Source organism: Strigops habroptila, chromosome 11 (genome assembly GCF_004027225.2).
Source record: "Strigops habroptila isolate Jane chromosome 11, bStrHab1.2.pri, whole genome shotgun sequence".
Taxonomy (NCBI): domain Eukaryota; kingdom Metazoa; phylum Chordata; class Aves; order Psittaciformes; family Psittacidae; genus Strigops; species Strigops habroptila.
In genome coordinates this window covers 12,030,988-12,047,866 of record NC_046360.1, presented here as the reverse complement: position 1 = coordinate 12,047,866, position 16,879 = coordinate 12,030,988, and the positions used below count along the sequence as shown (strand labels likewise).

The window sequence follows — 16,879 nt, the reverse complement described above, 5'->3', positions numbered from 1 at the left end:
AGACTGAAATGCCATCCCAGCACAGTGTTCCACCATTTCTGTCATATAGGAATATGCAGCACTCAGACTCTTTCAATAACTGGATAACGGAGAGGTTCAGGTCTGTGTTTCAGCCTTAAGTCTTATTTTCTTGGCATTTACCAGGTCAGAACAGGCCCTCAATGTTGCTTTAATGCAGATTTTTAGCAGCCTTAACTAAGAAAAGCTTCATAGAACTGGGGGAAGGGGCAGTTTGCTTCACTGGGCAGTGGAATGGGATGTTTAAAGTCAACTCAGCTGGTGAAGAGCCAACACTTTGCACGTGCCTTCCTCAGGCAAACATGCTGGTTCCAACCCAAGGGCCACCAGCAGAGGCAGGAGTGGAGAAGAGAAACAGCCACTTGGGTTAGGAGATGCAACCTGGCAAGCATGAAGGATCAATACACTGTTTTAACTGATATTGATTCTGATTTTAAAGAAATAAATGTCATTTTTCCCCACTGGAAATGCAAAAATGCAAGTTCCAGCACTGTCTCCCCCTGTACAGACAGATCCTCAGTGTGAGTTTTCAAGTTTTCAAGTACTAAGATTTAATGTTTCTGAATGTTAAACGCAGAGAGAAGAAAAGGATCACTGAATAAAACCTGCTTGTTGGTCTCAAGAAAACAAGATAGAAATAAGAGCGAAATAAGGGATGGGACTAATCTTCTCACAGGCAAAGAAAGGAGACTCAGTCTCCCAGGACCTACTGGGTCCTTTTAGGCAAAGGGAAGGTAGATCACCATGGCAACAGAGTATTTTATGAGATGCTTTAGTAGTGCAATGTGCTATGAACATAACAGATAAGGCAAAAAGCACTCCTCCTGCACCAAATAGAGAAGCTTTTAGCAAAAGCAGGAAGTGCATTTCTGTTTGCTGTCATCTCTGATACTCAAAAACTGATGCTGATACTGGATATCAGGAACAGAAATTATTATCATAGCTTGAATTCAATTCTCTGGTGGCTGGGCTGCCTGATGAAGACATCTGAAGACTCACACGGTGAGAGAAAGCTGTGATGAGGGGAAGGTCAGACACTGCTGACCCAACATCTACCCAAAGAACCTCAATCACATCAGAGTATTGCCCATTTGCACAAGAGTAAGAGGTGACAGCGTTTGGGAGGGTGGCTGCAGGGACAAAGGAGCACTCCACAGAGGTCTCTGCTGGAGGTGGCAGTGACAAGACACTTACACGGGCATCTGAGGGCAGGAGGGGACAGACAAGAGAAATTCAGGTCAGACACATTACTAGAGCAAGAAAATACAACTAAAAGGATATCAAAGAAAACGAAAGACCATCATAACCTAAAGAATAATTTAGAAAGCTCTATATTTCTGTAGGAGCAGCAGCCAAGGAAGTGGCAGCTGATGGTGGAATGTGTGTTCAATGCCTAAGCAGCAACAAAACCCAGGCTTATGGGGCAACACTGCATAGGAAGAGCCCATTGAGAGACTGCTGTAAGATAGGATTGAGGTTTATTTTTGCTCTAATGGTAATTCGCTATTTTGAATTGTCACCCAGAAAGCCATTTAGTTGTTTGCTATTTTTTGAGAAGGCATCTAGAGGAATGACATAGATGTATATATATTAAATTTACCCCCCCCACAGAGGTTTCAGTCACTTATAGGTCACATTCATTCACAGCAAAGGTGATGAAACTAGGTTAAACCCAAACACAGCCAGGTCCAGCTTGAGCAGCTCGGACCTGAGAGGAGTCAGCAGCAGAGCAGCAGCTGATAAACGCATTTATTACAGAAGTAGGGTAACACACAGTTGTAGTAATATTTTCAGCTACTTGCACACACTGCAGAATTGTAAATTAATTGTAACCACAGAGGAAAAAGACCTGGGGCTTGCTGCAAACATCTGCTCCATGTGCAGAGGCACTCAGAAAGGCCAATGGAGTGTGGGATGCATAAATACAATGGCAGAAAGCCATGTCGAAAGTCCTAATGTCACAACAGAAATTAAGGATTAAAGCTATTGTATTATCCAAATACAATATCCTACGTTAGAGACATGAAAAAGGATGCAGAAATAAAGTAGATAAAGAAATACAAGCATTAGATGAAGGGGAATGAAGGTAAACTAAAAATAAAGCCAGCTTACACAGGGGACAGGTAGAAAGGGCAATGATGCATTAAACAAAATGAGTAAAGAGCACACAAGGCTGTCCCTTTCTTCTCCCCTCTAAGAGAGCAAGGAACAGAGCCAAAAAGTGACAAGTTTCAACTAAAAATACAACAGTTAATTCAGATAGACAGACATAAAACCATGAAGTGTTCCTGTAACCGAATATAGAATCAAAACCTTCAAGTAATGAATTCAGTGACTTGTAACACTGAATGCAAGGCTCAGAACTAAAAGCTCAGACATAATGGCAGTCGAAACAGAGAGCACTTGCACCTCAGTGAGGAGACAACCGCAGCCTGCCCAGGACCAGGCTCAGGGCAGAAACCCAGGAGCTCCTCCACTGTAGGTCATTTACTTCTGCCCACTCCATGGGCAAACCCAGTTTTTGTTCCTGGTCAGGTTAACAAGTTTGGAGCCAGATGCTACAAGCAGGTGTATTTGAAGCTCAAAAGCCCATTCAGAGTTGCCAACAGCTGAAGATAGGAAATAGATCATTTCTTCATTATTTCTGTGGCAAATTCCTGGGGCAACAGCTTTTAGATACACAAGGAAAGGAAAAGTCACTTTTTCCTTCAGTAGATTTGTTTTCATCTCATGGACAAGTTCCAGTCACACTTCCTAAAGCTCCTTGGAGCTGTCAAACTTATTCCAAGGATGGTCTGGGAATAAGAGTTATTGTCTGAAGTTTGGTTACTATGGATAAAGCATTAATCAAAATACAAGGTAAAAGTGTAATACACGAGGCAGGATTCCACAGATCCTGTCCCCTACAAGCCTGCAGCTCAGTATTGGGCCTCATTTACTGGTCCCCACCGGCAAACAGTCACATTTGACCATGGCCAGAGCTAAAAGGACAGAAATAATGTCATTTTGAAATTGAAACCATTGAAATACCAACATGAGGGTGCTGAGGCGCTAGTACAGGGTGCCCAGAGAAGCTGTGGCTGCCCCATCCCTGGCAGTGTTCAAGGCCAGGTTGGACACAGGGGCTTGGAGCAACGTGCTCTAGTGGAAGGTGTCCCTGTCTGTGGCAGGGGGTTGGAACTGGATGAGCTTTAAGGTCCCTTCCAACCCAAACCAGGCTGGGATTCTGTGACTGAGCATCCCAGTGCTCCACAAGCTACATGACTTTCCCTCAGGTGATGCTGATGTGGAGCAGGGCAGAGAGGAGCAGCTGCACCCAGCGGGGATGGGTCCATACTGCAGCACCTTGTTTCTCCTCATCCTTCAGCATCAGCTTTGCTTGACTAAGAGCAGACACGCTGCAAGGTTCCTCGTGTATACAAACCACACAGACTCCATCCTTCTTCTGGATTAAAACACAGCCACTTGAGTAGCTGTAAGTAGCCTAATGATTTCAAGAGACATGTTTAGGCATCACTTGAGCACTTCAAGCTTTGTTTATTTGGATATTGAGGATAAATATCAAGTTAACATCACTGTGTGAGCAAGGCCCTAGTTATAAATGGCTTATTTACATGCTCAGCTGTAGCCAGGCTGTCTTTGCAGGAGATCAAGCCCACCAGATATGGCTGAGCATCCTTTATTTTAAGCCTACACAACTGAGCTTGATTTTTGCCAGAAAAAGCCCCATTTTCTATTAAAAAAAAATATCCTCCACTACGTTTTTCTACAAACCTCGCCTTGGCAGCAACAGGAAACAAAGCAGCCTTTGAAGGCTGCAGAAGAACCTCAGCATAGTAAAATGATCTAAAGTCTCATGCAATTAAGCCATTAAACTTTTCTAACAGAAACCAAAATAGGCTTTTTGCTGAATAAAACATCTAAAGTTCATTCACCGATAGGATCTCGATGCCCTACTTGTTACCTTTTCAACCAGGAGAAAAAAAGAGCCTGAATGGAGGTTAAATAATACATGAGGTTTTTATCTAAAGACAACTAAGCTTAACTACTACAGTAAAGCTTTCATCACCAGGCACTTCTTTGCCAACAGTATTCTCCCCTGCAGGCAATGATGTTGGACTTAAATCAGAAGAAGTCAGGCATTTCTGTCAGTCTCTTCCAGTTCTGCTTCCTATTAAGTCAAACCAAAGTCCTTTTCCCATCTGAGTGCTGGGTAAAACACCTGTATTCCCACATTCCATTTTCCTCTCTGTTCCTGATGCCAGACCTTCACCTGTTTGGGTATGGATCATAGTTTAAATTCCTAAGAAATATATCTGTGTGGGATACAGGGGTCTAAGACAACCACAAAACACACCCTTCATAATAGTAAGGCAAGTTCTTCAGAAATAATCCAATTTCTCCCCCTCCCCCTGTTAAATTTATACAAACATCTATGCAAACATCCCTATTTTGTGATTAGTTTCTTTTCCATTTGATATTTTGTCATTCATAACTCTGACTTTGGGAGGAATGTGTTGAGGAGGAAGAGCAGAGAAACAAGGTTTGAGTGTTTGGTACCTTTGTTAAGCAAGTTTTCAATACAAGAAAATACAATCTCCTACTGATAAAGAGTGTCACAGAACCTCACCGCAGCAGCACTGAACATGCCCACAGGATAAAGGCTTTCTGCTGCTCGATAATGCATTGCACTGAAGGCATTTGTGCAGGAAAGTGACAGTGTTCATGGATCCCAAAATGAGTATTTTTTCTTAACAGGTTTATGCATAAGATGCTCAGTTTTCCAGAGAAGGGTCCCCACACTTCACCCTTGAGAGAACATAAGTACTATTTTGGTTTGCAGGTGGGAGAAATGTAAATGCTCTGCCTGACTCTGAGCAGTTTCATGACCATTTTATCAGGTTTTAGCCACACTCACACCACAGAAAAGAAGCTTTTTGTGAGGGGTCCATACTTTTAACAAGGCTGGTTTTGGGTTTTTTATACTAGAATTGCCTTTAGATATTTAGAAGTCCCCATTCTGTGGATTGTGCACATGTCAGAAGGATTCTGACACAGAAGGATTCTGCACACGTCACCTGAACACCCCAAATAACAGAAATCCTCTAAAACCAGGATATTTTAAAGAGAGAGAATAGACACAAACTTACCCAAATGCTGGTACATCCTTTGCCTTCCCCTTTCCTGAAGCAAACCTCCTGCCTGCTTCCCTGTGCTCCCTTAGAAAAGCTTCTCTTTCCATGACATGTTCTGTTCGAGAGTCTTAAACATTCATTAAGCCCAACAGTGCTCAGAGATGTAGCACAGCTATAAAAAGGTTTCTGACTCGAGTGGCTACTGAAGGAACTGGCACCTGATCAAATTTTCAGGAGTTATGCTCCCTGCTTGATGAATAAATCAAGGAATTATCAGGTTTTGGAAGGCTCCAGCACTATTTTAGCTCTTGCTGCCTCATGTACATATTAACAGGCCTATTTTATGGATTCAGCATCTAAAGCATAATGAACCGAAGGTATCCCATAACTTAGCCAAAAGATTATAGTTCAGTTATGTTCCTACTATATATATTCATATATTTAGCAAGATACTCAAAGCTGACTGAAATACTAAAAGATAATTCTGTATTTTCTACACACTACGGTGTCTAAGTGATGAGTATGGTCCATTAGGGACAGCTTCTCAGTCACAGGTTAGCTTGGAACACCCATTAGCTTGTCCTGGTTCGTTTTAAGCACATCTTTGAGATGCTGTATGAATGAAGTTTGGGTTTCTGCACACTGGGGCATATTGCCAGTAATTAAAAGAAGGAAAAATTCTATTGTTAACTACTAAACTCAGCATAGTTCAATGTTTTACTGTCAGCTCAAAACTCCTGAATGAGTTCAGAGAGGCTTCAGAAAGCCACCTGTACCATGGTCAGTGCTGTACTGGAGCACCCAGTGATGCCTCCCATGGGGAAAGCAGCCTCTAGACAGGAAGACTGGGGAAGAACTCCTTTCTGGGTCTTCCAAGTAATCTATACATCCTATAAATGTATAACTAGATCTAATATAATGAAGGCCTTAATAAAGATTATCAGAGCTACCATGAATTCTACACGTATACCATAGAATCCCAGCCTGGTTTGGGTTGGAAGGGAGCTTAAAACTCACCCAGTTCCAATCCCCTGCCATGGGCAGGAACATCTTCCACTAGACCAGGTTGCTCCAAGCTCCATCCAACTCAGTATATCAAATATATCTCACAATTTTAAAGCAGTTGCCTCCAAGGAGGGAAACCCTTCAGGGGAAGCTGCACTGAACTCTTCTGGTCAGTCTTTCAGTGTCAAATAACCCAGAGTTTTGCAGGTTTCTCTTCATAATATTCACAATACTGGAAAAAATCAACACTTTCAGAAGTGTAACTACAAAGAAAAGCACCAAATATTTGGATACAAACAATGTACATCAGAGCTGCACATTTCTAACCCAGCCGAAATTCACTATGTTGTGACTTGGGAAAAAACAATCCCACTGGAATACATAATCACAGAAGTTACCCTGCACACACAAACACAGGAGCTTCAAACCATCTGAAATCATGCTGCATGCAGACACTGCTGAAAACACACAAATGCACCTCTCCTTGGTCAGAAACAAACTTTGGCAAAGAATGAGAGAGCACGAAGAAGTTACAGAGCAAACCTACACTGTGCTTATTAAACTCTCTATTAAACACACACGAAGCCAAACAGAGGAACCACCTTCTCCTCATCGCGCTCTGCTAAGGAAGTGCAGTGCAGCAGCAAGGGGCAGCTCCAGGCTTCCCTTTTTCCTCCTTCTACACCTCCCACAGCAGTAACGGGCCAGGAACTGTGCCTAGCTCTGCAAAACTGGCTCCTTGTTACGAATGCAACACCCCAGGTTTCCACCAAGAACTGCTGCTTGTTCTCTCTACTGCAGCTACAGGAAAAGCCCATTTCTGCAGCCTAGAGGAGGCACCACTCAGTAGGATTGGTAGAAGGAAAAGCACTTAAAGGGACGTGTCTGTTTCCCATGAAAACCTCAAGTAACAACATAATTCTATCCTTCCTTAGATATTTCACTGTGTGCCCAAGAAGATAAGGTACACACTGCGCTCATTTAGTGTTGCTGAACAGCAGAGCTGCCCTCATAACAACACTGCACCCAATATCAGCGGCTGAGAAAGCCCAGCCAATGTTCTTCTGTCCACTTCCACGTTAGCTACCAACACAAGGATGGGCAACCTTCCTTACCTGAGCTGTCCCAAATTGAAATATACTCATAAGACACATCAGGAAGGCAAATACCACAGGCCCTGGACAACCATGGGAACAAATTCAGGGAATCTTCCCTAAGCATGAGAAGGCCATGTGTCTCCAGGTCTCATAGCTTCTCCTACACAAAGGAGCTAGGCAAGGGCATCACCAGAGCCCGGCACCCTAACAGCCCTGCTGCCTGCCCTCCAGCTGCTTCCCAAAGCTTTCCATTTTACCCTCAGCAAGCCAACCCTTGTTTAACCCAGAATAGGGCAAGCCTCATGGCTCTCTTGGATTTGAAAGTGGGTCTGGACATGACAGCACTCCACTGACACTCCGGGGCTTCCCTGGAGTGCCTCGTGTGCCTCCAGGCGGGATCTCTGCCTCCACATTGAAAGAAAGAGGCAGGTCAGTTTTATTTGGACGATGCTGGAAAAAGAACCCATTCTCAGGCTCCGCAAGCCAGAGCTCTGTATCTTGCACACTCAGCTTGCAGGAGAGCCACTCCCTCAGATATCCCTTCAAACCGCCTCGGTCCTCTCCTCCACCCTCTCTTCTCACTCTGCCCCTTCAGATGGCAGAACGGGGGGAGCTGTGTTCCAGGGCTGCATCCCCATCATCTCTGGTACAAGATGGAGCTTCCTCTCTGGAGCCCAAGCTCCAGATTTGCCCTGATGTGACCACACTGAACATGAAGCTACAGCACAAGACGCTCTTCAGCCCTGCAGAGGGAATTGCACTGCATGTGCAGGCTCACTTCTCCTGTACCCCAGATGTGCAGCTACCCAGAAACTCCAGAGCAGCACAGACCCACTGCCAGCGACACGATCTACTTCTGATGAGGGACTTGGGCTTGAATTGCTTGTGAGTGGCATATGGCTGAAAAGTCACTTTAACCCCTGGGGTGAAAGAGTGTAAAAGAAAAGAAATAAAGAAAGAAAAGATGGGGAAGGTCTCTTGTCTCTTAGACCTATTCGGTACTAAAACTAGAGCTGCTCCCTGGTGACAGGAGGCTGAAAATGAAATTTCAAAGTGGAAACGCATTTTCACAGCAGTGCTAAAGCCCAGAAACGGAAGAAATCACCTTCAGAAAGATCTCACTTGAGTGTCCTCATTAAAAAGGAAGCCATAGGAGCAGTGTGTAATCATGAAGGCCATCCAATATATTTTTGAGTCTCCAACACTCAATTATATTTATTGAGACTCCAGAAACTACCATAGTTTGAGAGCACGAAGCATCTGCTACTTGTAAGATGAGTCACGATAGGAAATTCCCTGTATTTTCTAGGAATACTTAGGCAGCTAAAGACTGAAGCAGGGATCTGACTATGTAATGCACCCACACAAAGGAGAAGAAATAACTTCTATCAGTAGTTGCACATTACGTTCAACAACTGACTGCAGATTTCAAGTAAGAGATTAGGATTGGAAAAATTCTTTTGGGAAAACATTCCACAGTTTAATCTGAATGCAACATAAATTTTGTCAGGATACATAAAAGGACAGAAGAGACTGGAAGAAAAACTGATTTAAATGAATGAATTTGAGGACATTCTGAAGGAGGAAAGTAAATACACAACAGAACTTCAGCACCCCACAGGACTTGCCTCCATTTTCAGTGCTGCATCATTAACTGTGTAATCTTTTAACACATCTGTCCCTCCCCAAACTCTAAATCATCCCAGCTCCCTGCCCACAGCTTCTGGTTTGTCTAACACTATGAAGGCTCAAGCTCCTTCTCACCTTCCAACTTCTTTCCACTCCAAAAGCCTATACTAGAAATGGCTGATTTTCCACAGGCACACTCCTTGCCCTGTCCCCACACGACCCCTGTTCACAGAGACACTTCTCATTTCCCCTGCTGACAGCCAGAACCTTCACACTGCAGAGCTGGTTCATTCTGTTCCTCCTCTTAGATGCTTGACAAATCCCATGAAAACCCCTCCGAGGACACATCCACAGCAGCAGCCGCCTCTAGATTGGCCTCAGAAGTAAACTCCAAGCTGTCCTGAACTTAAAAGCAACGTGGTTATGTTCCCCTCGCGTGCTTCCCAGTCAGTCTGCCACGACCTTCTGTAAGAGAGGGACTGGGATGTGTAAAATCCGTATTTGCCCAAGTTCTAGGTGTGAGGTTGGTCAGTCACAACTAGAAGGACTTTAAAAGTCAGGTCAAGCTACCAGATGACCTTCTAGTGAAGGAATGCAACCTCACTGACAACATAGAATTGGTATTACTTTAGTAGGTACTAAGGAGATGAGTCTTTTGCTAGGCACAAATTCAAGATCCAGCCCAACCTTCTATGAAGTTATTTTATATTATTTTGACCAATTTCAACACTCTTACTCCATGGTCAGCTGGGAGGATACAGGATTTCGATGAAGATTCAGTTACACTGTGTTGGAACATTGATTGTGTACTTCCAGCTATGATACATTTTTGGGTTTGACTTCTAATATGATAACAAGGGCTCAAACATTTGTGTGGAAGTAGCAAACTAATAACACTTCCAGATAAGCCTTCAGCCTCCTAGAGTTACTGAATGCAGCAGCCTCACCGTCAGGGTGTACAAGATGCCCTTCTTGAATTACCAGGACTCTTGATAAAAATCCAGTAGGACAAAAGAGAAATTCCACCTCCTTTTAGAGTACCTGAAAGTTACATCCTCATCTGTCAGTGGAGTGAACTTAAATCCACCACACACCAGCAACACCCTACCCCATTAGATTGAACTGCTTGGAAGGACAGTTGCTCACACCCGAGCACTGAGCAGAGCAACGTGCACCGTTTTTCACCATCAGAGTGGCTGCAGAGTTACATTTGAGTACAAAAAACTATTTGCTGCCCCAATAATAACCCATAAGAGGGAGGATGATCTTACTGAGAATTAGTTCTCAGAGTCAGGAGCTTCCTGCACAACCATGGACCAGGCATTAGAGAAGACACTTGTAAGATGGGACAGCACCCCATTTATCTGCAATAGTTACACTGAATTTCTCCAAGCATGAAGTTAAATATATATTCCTTAGCTAAATGTGGCACCAAATTTGAATAGTCTTTAATGCTATTGTAATGAATTAGTAGTAGTGTGTCTACAAGGACAAAGAGAACTTCTTAGTACTTGGCTGTTGACAAGGGTTTCATTACCACAGCAGCACTGTAAGGAGAAGTGTAAGAGCAAGTTCAAAGCAGCAACTGGAAACTTTCACCCCATTATAAAGTTGCATATTCTAAACTTTATTTAACGTTGCATAAGCAAATCTTCTATATCAGGTGATAAAGGTGACTATAACACCACACAGAGCTTTTCCCAGCACTCACAGAACCTCCTTGCCAGCATGAGATGTACCTCAAGATGAGGTTTCCCCCATCCACTGGGTTTTCTTTGAAAGATTCCTCCTGATCAGAGGATTTTCATGTATAACCTGATATAAAGTAGCTGGAATTCTTTACAAATATTTACTAAGGGTTTGTGCTGAAGTGCCAGATCACTACACTTGGTAGCAACAAAGGCATGGCCCTGCACTGCAGCAATCCATAGCTGGTTTTAGTTCTGAAGGAGTATCAATTGGATCAGTATTTCTTCTCTTTTCAGACATCACGTGGCCTTCACTTGCAGAGCAGCACTCATTCGGTATCAAAGCAGAATGAAAAGATATCAATACCTATTAGTATATCCAGGATCTTGTTTCTAGCTGTAATCAGCACTACACAGACAAGACGAAGATACAAAATCTCAGTATTATAACCAAAACTTTTACATATGTAAATCCATTCAAATCCCAGGTCCCTCCTGCTTTGCAAAACCATCCCACAAATCCAAATTCCCTAAAGCAACAGGAAAGCACATGAGATGGGGAGGCGAAAATCTGCCCTAACGTACTGTAAGTTCTGCTACAGGAAACACTATTGAAACACAAGCCAGAACAAAACCAAGATCTGTCAAACTGATCTCTGGGAGCCTGAAGCAGAGCTCACAGGTGGCTGTTCCAGGAACCCTGCTCAGCAAAATGCCATCACACATCTGCTGTGTTTCACCTTTCCAGTAACGCCTCAACTGCATGCAGAAGAGCTGGTGTTAGTACAAGAAGTGTCTATACTATAAGCACAACTATGGATATTATAAGGTGTGCTTGCAACACTGCTTTATTTTCCTTTCTACAAAGAATAAAACTGTGGCTTCTAAGTAGGTCAACTGTTTGATGGAGAAAAGTTCACCACTGCTGCTCCCCTCGCTCACTAGAACTGGTTTTCCAGAACCAAGAAGGTTTGAGGTTGGGCATTACCTCCAAGCAGTAACATTGAAGTTCCACCTGAAGAACATCCGCAGAATCCATTTAGTGATGTGGTTGCTCCAATGTCATCTCCAGCTGACAGAGCTCACACAGCACAGCATCCCTGAGGGGCTCGTGCAGGATGCACGAAGAGCTCAGTAAGTCTAGGCTAAATTACACCAACAGGCATCAGGAACCCTACACTGCAGCTCTATATTCACCTTGTCTGGATAAAGGGAGGATCCAAAGATTTTACCCGTGCTGGTATGGAATGAATAAGTAGATTTAAGCACAGAATGCAATTCGGGCACCCTATTATGCACATGCAGAACATGTGTAACTTCAAAATGCTCTTCAAAAACCCAAACAAACCCCCCTGAAGTACATCTGCATGAATCCTTCAAGTCAAAGACCACCAACTCTCAGCACTGCATCATTCCTCACTCCAGTCAACAGGTGAATATGAGCACTGGCATTTTAAAAGTGTTTTAAGAAACATTTCATGTCCATTATTGCTGTATGAGTGTTACTCAGGAAGACAGAACCATTTCCATGGCATGTTAAGAACAACACAGCAGGCAATGGCCCCACAGCTCCCCATGGGTGCATTTATTAACCAACCACTACACTGTAAATATGACCAGGGATGTTTATATCTGCAGAGTGTAAAATACTCTCAAACGTGCAACTGAAATGTCAGTGTCAAGCTTAAAAGTTCATAAATGAGCTGAGTAGAGGAAGCCCCACCACTACCAGGAGCAGAACTATGAGGATTTTGTCACCAAACATGGGCCAATACCCTGAAGCACTAAGGGAAGGTCAAGCAGCAATGTCATTTCACATCTAAATAAGACATTTAACCATTTATTTAATTTCTATCATCACGCTGATTTTAGTCCTTTCAATCACACACTCAACACAAAGACTAAGGGAAAAAGAACCCCAGGTGCACCCTGAAGCGCAGCATTCCAAGCTGAGGCTCCAGGAACATCCTAATCCTCCCATCCTACCACCCATCACCAAAAGACAGGACTTAGTGAAAAAGTGAGATAACTGAAAAGCCAAAACAAACACCAAATGCCCTGGAAATCTCAAAGGGTAACCCAAGACAAATGCTAAACAAACCTGGTAGATTCTAAAGGCTACACAGAAACCAAAGTGTCCTTCGAAGTGTACTGTCTGCCAAAACACGGACAGACAGAGCACAAGGACTTTAAGGATGAGGAACAAGATGAGTGGCACAAAAAGGAAAGGACATTGAACTCATCTGAAGCACATTTGTGACAGCAAATCAAAATACATCATAAATAAAATTAATTACAGGCCAGCAAACGTTCCAATGCTCAGCAGCTATTCACACATATTGCACAGCAAAACTTGGTTTGTTTTCTGGTAAGCAGTTGTCCTTGGAAGCTCTGAGGGGTTGGGATCTGGGGTTAAGTCAGTCCCAAGGCAGGCAGTGGAGCTGCTTAACTACCTGCTGCAAGTTACACACTTCAGCAGATAAATGTGTCAGTCTTACACGTGGGTTCAAGATTTCCATTTGAACCACCAGAGGTTTCTTGATTCGATTCAGTAAACGCATCATTTGGCACAGAATTTAGGAGGGAGAATGAAATTTTAAAGCTGCTTCTGAAAACAGTGGAATATGCCCAGATTACTACATAAAGATTCTGGAATTGCTACAGTTTAGGAATTTAGCTACTGTTACATATACTCCTGCACTTACTGGCCTGGAAATGCCTCCTGGCCCTGCACTTCCTTCCAGAGCTGGTTTATGCAACCAGTAATTGAAAGCATTCCCCATCAGGTCCTTCTCATTTGCTATCAGACACAGTAGATTTCAACGCAGCTTCTTCACCAAGACATGAAAGAGCCACCACAAACATATTTGCAAAGGTAGATGGAGCCTAACATGAGCTCAGGGAATGAAATGATCTTTGAGCAGAGAAAAAGACAGTGAGAGCAGCAGAACCAGCAAGACTGACAGAGGAAAAGACAGTATCTAGAAGAGAGAAGAGAGAAGAAACCCTGCTCCAGATTGTCAGTGTTCAGACTTTCACAGCCAGACAGCATGAGACAGCTAAAGCAGCATAAAAGTAATCTCGGAACACATTAAGAGTAAATAAGGATGGAAACAATATGCCCTGGTACCGCAGTGCCCATGGCAGGAGGGTTGGAACTGGATGATCTTTAGGTCCTTTCCAACCCAAACCATTCTATGATAATATGGCAGCATTTCACTGCCAAGTCAGCAGCGCACTGTCTATTAAAGGTTACCATGAGCCATATCTACCTCTGCTCCTTCACATCCAAAATTACAGCAGGGCACCTTCCCCTGCACACAGAAAGCTTTCACCTCTTCTGATCACTGCTGGTTTTAAGAGCTGTTGTGACAGGTCAGCAGATACAGACAGGAATTCCCAATGCTGTGCACAAGCCTTTCTGAAGTGCGCTGCTGGTTTCACAGCTATTCCTCACAAACAGCAGCAACACAATTGGGCCTATCCACACACCAGGAGCCAACTCGGGATCCCCAGCCTCCCCCTTGTTAACACAGGGTGAAGGATACTACCTGGAACAGAAACACGTGTGTACTACTCATGGTACTTACTGTGGCAGGCAGAGGGTTTCCAGCTATGGAAAACCTCCTTTGCTTTCTTTAAGCAAGCTTGAAATAGACGCTACTAATGCTGCAGCAAGTGCACATCGCTGTGCAGTTCACTTAGGGATTGCTGTGTTTTGGTAGCATTTGACATGGGGGGAAGACGCAGGGAGCCAGGAAAACTTTGCTGTATGCATATAGAAAACTTGTTATAACAACAGTGCATTTTCAGACCAGCAACCCTGAAGCTAAATGGTCAGAACGTTTTCCTCCCTCAGTGTTCTGATAGCACACCACGAGCTTTCAGAGGGTGGAGAGTTCAGGCCAGCGCAGCACACCTGATCCCAGGAAGGAAAGCTCACCCACTATGGCAAAAATCAACAGATTTTTTTGTGCTGGAGAGCTTAAATGGAAACATTCTATATGTCTCTCTTCAGGATGAACCACCAAACAAAAATGAATCACTACTACAGCCAGTGACTGGTAATCGCACTGATGGAAGTGGATGGTATCTTTTGCCTCTCCCTCCAACCCATGAAAAAGTCCTTATGAACACGTTGTTGCATATTTTTGCAAGGAGAGAGTAAAATCATTAAGATCCATTAATCAAAATGGATAATAAATAATCAAAATGGATAAAAAATACTCAAAGAGATCCATTATTTTTACTTTTTTCCCTTTAATTAAGCTCCTGTTTCTCCAGCTACAAGATCCACACGGTCTCCCCTTTCCTTGCAATCTCTACTCTGCTTATATTCTTTTCTATGGATGCACAGCTGTAAAAATCAACAGCAAACAGAGATACTTGTGAAATGCATCACACACAGTCCTGCAGCTCTGGAGCTTTCAAAAGCCTGATATGTGTAATGAATTAAATTGGGGTGAAGAAGTTACCGGTGTGTAGTGTATCTTGGTAATAAAAAAAAGTCTTCAGAACAATAGCTGACAACTCCATTCACCAAATACTCTGGTTAAAAAGAAGGAAAAAAGAGCAAAAGGAAGAGATTCACATTGACAACGAGATAGTTGGGAGCTAAAAATAACCGGCCAGCTGCAATTCCCACCTTATGCAACGAGGCAGAACTGCTGCTTTGTCCCCCTCCCCAAGCACACACACACTCACTTCCTTCTTCATTGCAACATCAGAAGCTGCACTTGAAGTTAAACAAGCCACAAAGTCCTGCCCAGGATTTAAAGTCACACCCCAGTAATTACATAAAATAAGCTCCTGGTACAAGTGGTTAAAAGAAAAAAAAATTACAATCAATTTACTCCACTTCCATTTTGCTTTTCATTCCAAAGTATTTTGACTGGTCATAAAATAGAAAAGCAATTTTCATTTCTGAGGTTTGCTCCCTCCACCCACATGTGTCATTAAACCTCACTGTAGAACATCAGCACGTTCATCGTATAGGGATCAACTCCCTCCAAACATGCAGCCGTTCAAGGAGAACATTTCAGCTGTATTTGATACTCATTTTTGAACGTGAAGCATTAAGGAGGATAGTGATAGTGGGTGAAGGAGAAAAAACCCAGAAAACCTAGGAAAATGTAAAAGTAAAACTCACTTGTGCAGCTGTCCCACTCAAAAGGTGATTCTGGACATCAGAGGGATACACAAAAGCAGCAAAGACCCTCTCCAAAATCTTTGGAAGCTTCCAGTAAAAAGGCAGTATTCTCCTCTGAGCTGCCCTAACAAAGGGGCAGCTTGCACCAAGACATGAATATAACCCCCCCCCACATCATATACAGTTTCCCCGTAAGATATAATAAATCACATGACAGTTATTCAAAAGATTTTGTGCTCCACTGATACCCTGACACTAAAAAGAGTGATTGGAAACCCAGTGAGACCAGGCGATGGCTCCAGGTCACACAGCTCATGTTAAGCCACCTCCAGAGCCAGCAGCCTGGGCAGGGTGTGCCACATACCCAACCAGTAACCAAAATCTTCCTTACTGCATGGGAATGGGCACCAGTTAACCACCAAAGTGCAACAACCCAGGGTTAAATAGCCTGGTTTTTAAAAACCAAACCAAACCAACCACCGCAACTCTTCCTGCTTGTTGTTTCCAACCAGGACAGACCCCTGGGAGTGCAGAGCCACCCGTTTCATTAGGTCATCCTGAGCTTTGCACAGTCCTCTTAAGCCAGACCTCAGCTGGGGTGAGGTAAATTCCACCCTCCATCCCCCTTCTACTAATAGTACTAGCAAACATTTGTGGTTCTGCGACGTCAGCACTAGGAAGTTCCTCCTGCCAGGCAGCCAGGATGAAGATAACTCTTCACATCCACACTCTCACCAGCTCCCACACGGCTTCCGAGCGGCAGGAGCACAAAAGCACAGGGAATTTCATCCAGACACTCAGCTGAGCTTCACGAGAGTTCTTAATTTATGAATGATGACACAAATGAAACTGTCCTTTTTGTTTAAGGCAACCAGGAAGACAGAGATCATGAATATGAAAGTTCTTTGACTTCCTCTCTATACGCCCTTGAGACTTTTACCCACAACTTCACTGAGAGCAGCTGCAAATGCCCTTTGGATGGGGAGGCCCTGCCACCAGAAGCAGCAAATGTTCTTGAACTGAGATGGTTTGTTCTTTACACGTTCACCACCAATTCCTTGGATGGCTTTGGAAGCTCAGCAGTGCTCGGGAAGGTTTCTGAGGTGCTGTACTGCTCACCTCAACTACAGATCTGCCTAAAAGAAAGCAAGAAAACAG

At 43.5% G+C, this 16,879-nt stretch overlaps 1 protein-coding gene across 6 annotated transcripts in view; it reads right to left on the bottom strand.

Annotated features, from left to right (window-relative positions):
- Window positions 1-16,879, bottom strand: part of TAOK3 (TAO kinase 3) — an 87,723-nt gene that overhangs the window by 60,207 nt on the left and 10,637 nt on the right. The window contains exon 1 of one of the 6 annotated variants that reach the window (XM_030501466.1): window positions 6,171-7,290. The exons of the other annotated variants lie outside the window; for them this stretch is intronic. The gene's annotated coding sequence lies outside the window, so the exon portion shown is untranslated. Of the gene's footprint in view, window positions 1-6,170; window positions 7,291-16,879 lie in introns of those variants that run through there. 6 annotated transcript variants of the gene reach the window in all.